Source organism: Solanum pennellii, chromosome 11 (genome assembly GCF_001406875.1).
Source record: "Solanum pennellii chromosome 11, SPENNV200".
Classification (NCBI taxonomy): domain Eukaryota; kingdom Viridiplantae; phylum Streptophyta; class Magnoliopsida; order Solanales; family Solanaceae; genus Solanum; species Solanum pennellii.
This window is the reverse complement of record NC_028647.1, coordinates 21,031,448-21,035,631: the sequence shown is the minus strand read 5'-3', so window position 1 is coordinate 21,035,631 and position 4,184 is coordinate 21,031,448. Positions and strand designations below refer to the sequence as shown.

The following is a 4,184-nucleotide window of genomic DNA, read 5'->3' as shown; positions in this document are numbered from 1 at the left end:
CTTTTGGTAAATGCAACCAATGCTTTTCTTTTTATTAATATTATTATTTTAAATATTAACATATTGCATCATAAGTGCGGAAATTACTTCAAGAGACCAAACCAGATTACTAATTAATAATATTAGCTAATTTAAAAGTGACAAAATATGCACAACGGATTTTATCTTCATTATGGATATGCTGAAAATTATTTACAAGCCTGTAAACATGATTTTTAGGTGTTTGGAATAGAACAACAGATATAGGCATGATTTTTTACCTCCAAATCATATAAATAAAAAAAAACATTTAATCCTAAAGCATGATTTCTACGTGATAAAACAATGTTGAAATATTTTGACATTTTTTTAACATCTAACCGATGAACCTACTAAATTATTCGAATTTGACTTTAACATTCAAAACTTATTAGAATCTAATTATTTGAAGCCTAATTAACAAATTTAAAGTCATTAAATAAAATCATTGAGCATGCAGAAAATTAATATTATTAAAAAAACTCGCAAAATGGTGACTAGTTCATCATTAATCAATTAACAAAATTAACATAGAAAACAAGATTAAGTATGGTAATTCTATTAGCAATTTAAGATTAAATAGAACTTGATTAATCAGCAAAGAAGCTTAAGTGGTTGAAACATGCAAGAATAATTAAAATTAATTAACCTTGACTTTGTTAGTTAAGTCTTATGAGCATGATATCTATCCTTATTATTTAAATCCTATAGACATAGTTTCTAAATGAGTTTGCAAATAAACGACAAATTAGCATGTAATTCTCCCTCCCCTTAGATGATCCCCAAGTATATCATATATATAGATTCCCAAGTATATCATAGAGTTAAGAGTCATACAAATATTACAAAAATCAAATGAACAAATAAGAAAATATAGATTCAAATACATAAATTAAATAAGGTAATCTCTTCTCATAGCTAATCTTCAACTTGAACTTCAAGTTTGAAACCTGTCAAAGCAAGCAAATACACTACACAAGTAGTCATATTTTAGAAACAGTGAGACACACATGCATTTATTTAACACATATAGAAAAGAATAGAACAACAAACTTCCATAAATGTATGAATGCAAAACAAGTGTAAATGTTAATTAAGAACACTAACTAGTTATGCAGAAAAGAAACATCAACAATGAAGTATTAAGTAAGATTTTCGATCGACAACAACAACACAACAATAAACATCCCAAAAGATGATTCAAAGCTTTACTAGAGTTCTTACTTCTTTTAAAGAATTTAAAGTATTTCAAAAAAAACAATAAGAGAGTGAGAGAACTTGTGATGAAAGTGAGTGAATGAGTAATGAGAACTTGAAAGAAAGTGAGTGAATATGAAGATGCGAGAGTGTGTTCAAGTATCTCAAAGAATGAAAGAGGGCATGCTTATATACTAGATGAGAGAGCACAACACTAAAGAAAGGGAATAAATTATGAGGACAATTATAATATATTTTCCTTAGATAAAACATTACCAAATCAATGAAATATTTTACCATAATAATTCACAATTTTACCAAAATAAAGCAAGTAAAAATGTACTTTAATTTATTTAAGACAAACAAATAAACAATTAAGGATATCCAATTAATGCAATATAAAAGCATGTAACGAAAGAAATATGCACATATAAATTATATATATACTTTCTCATAATGTTATGAATAAATAAATATTAGTCAAATAAAAATGTGAATCAATCAATTTTTTATCAACCATCAAATATATATTTTTACCATGTAAAATATGTCTATCTTTTTTTAAAATTAAAGCAAGAAGGATGGATTAGTAACCACCCATAATTGCGAAGGAGAAATATGTTCATGTGCAATTAGAGGAATCACCAATCAACTTATTCAATTCTTGCAGAAACCCTTTACAATTAACAGAGAATGCACAAAATTAAAGTAAAAAAAATAATCAATAGAAAAACTTAGTTGAAGGTCCTTTCAAAATCACAGAAAATTAGATATTAATACTCGTTTAACAAGAACACAAACATGCAAACATATAATAAAATGATGGCAATATGAGCAAATATTTGCATCAACCCAAATATGCAATTAGCAAAGTATAAAGAGCAAATGTTCATAGGGTCTTAACATTCATGATTAGAAGAAGATTAACAACTATTATTGATGAGAATATCATAAAATCATATATAAAAATAAGCTAATTTTTAGAAGATAACCAATAATTAAACAAAGACGAACCTAGACGGATCTATCAAGACCCGCCTTGTGCAAGTTTCGAGCATTCCGTACCTCGCCGAAGCTGCTCATGGCTGTTGCTGTCGCAGATCTACTGGTTGCTGAAATCTCTCGTCCTCGCGTGGCTGCTTCTTGCTGTTGCAGGCTGCCTGGAAGATGGCCACTGCTGCTGGTTGTTGCAGCTCACTGTTGCTGGAAAGAAGAGCTGGTGGTCCTCGCCTGAAAGAAAGAGAGAAAGCGAAGAGGGAAAAGAGAGAGGGGTCGAGGGAAGGAGAAGAGAATAGCGAGGGGGAGGCAGCCTGGCGTAAGAGAGGAGCCGGAGAAGATGGAAGTCGCTGGTGGAGTTGGGAGAGAGAGAGAGGCGGCTGATCTGAGGGAGGGAGAAGAGATTGAGAATTATTTTAGGGATTAGAGTCTTTTAGGTTAAAATAGGTAGATTAAATCTGGACCATTGATTTTAGAAGAGATGAGGGGTTATGATTCGATTAGAATTTAATTATATAAATGAGTGGATGAGATTAAAAGATGGCATTTTAAAATCAGATTGGGTTGGATGTAGAATGATTAAAATTGCAATGAAATTTGATAGAATTGAAAGGAAGAAGGTGGTTATAATTGAAATAAAATTGGAATTGGATAGGCTAGAATTTAAATAAATTGAAACAAAATAGGTTAATTTTTAAATAATTTTGAGGAAAATGTAGGAATTACTATTTAATTAAAATATCACATATATTAAAATATTTTATATAATTGAAAATCACTAATGTTTTAAAACATTCAAAATTCATTAATAATGTTTAAAATATTTTCTTAATATGTACAATAATTTTATAAAGTAAACATACGAAAATATATATTTTTCAATGCAAAATTGACTAAAAAGTCTAAAATTTAAATAAAATTTAAAATATGTATTTAATCGAATAGCATTCCTAAAAATGGTAAAGGTTGGTCAAAATTGGGATTCAACAATACTAATGACGGTTTGGGAGTATGGTAGATGATCGGTGTGGTATGGTTATGATGTTCTTTTTTTATATTAAGAGTGTTGACTTCAGTGAAATTTCGATAAACCAAGTATGTGCAATTATAATAGGAACTAAATTGGTAATTATGGGTGGCTAGAAAGTCAATGGGATAGAGTTAGATGAATGAAAAATGTTTGATATGAGCACTATGGAAGGAGTATCTAGAGTTATTCGACATTGGTTATGCACATTTTTATGTGAACAACTATTTCATTTTGGCATGGTTTAGAGCATGATTTACTTTCTACGTCTGTGTGTGTTTTTGCTCCTATGGGTGAGTCTCTAATAGTGAATCATGTGTATCGATTTTGTGATTGTCGCTATGGTCGGGTAGCATCCTTGGTAAGACTTGTTCATTCCAGTTATGTAAGATTTGGTGTTGTTGGGATAGTTGAAGTATACTAGTTTATGAGAGTTTAAAAGAGATCTACCATGGAAATTTACAGTTTTTCGATAGACTTAAGATTTATCTCATCCTCAGTATCATGTTTTGGATATGTGTGATTCAATATGAGGACCATCGAGTCTAGTTTTGTCAATCTTGAGGTTTGTCTATAATAGCTTCTAATCCAACATTTCGATCGTGTCGTTAGAGGTTATGTATGCTTGGGTGTATCACTCGATGGTGCTTACTTTTATTTTGAGGCAAGAACTTATAAGCAAACTAAAAGGTACTCCACGGATGAATTAACATAGGTTTCACAATAAAACTAAAAAGTTACATTTATTCGGAGGCAAAAACTTATAAGCAAACACGAAACAATGAGGTGTATTGATAGAGACGGTTACTCTCTTAAACGGCTGTATAGTAAAATCTTGAGTATGTAAAAACTCCTTAGTAGGAAGTGCTCACTTCAAATGGAGTCTTGCATCCATATATAATGAGGCTACAATGTTGATACCAAATACAATATAGAATTTTTTTAA

The 4,184-nt window shown here is 30.1% G+C and overlaps 1 long non-coding RNA gene across 1 annotated transcript; it reads right to left on the bottom strand.

The window, feature by feature from the left end:
- Positions 1 to 755: 755 nt before the first annotated feature.
- Positions 756 to 2,630, bottom strand: LOC107003372. The gene is made up of 2 exons (XR_001454650.2): positions 2,281 to 2,630; positions 756 to 989 (listed from the first exon to the last, which is right to left on the bottom strand). It is a non-coding gene; the product is annotated as an uncharacterized LOC107003372 (long non-coding RNA).
- Positions 2,631 to 4,184: the final 1,554 nt, after the last annotated feature.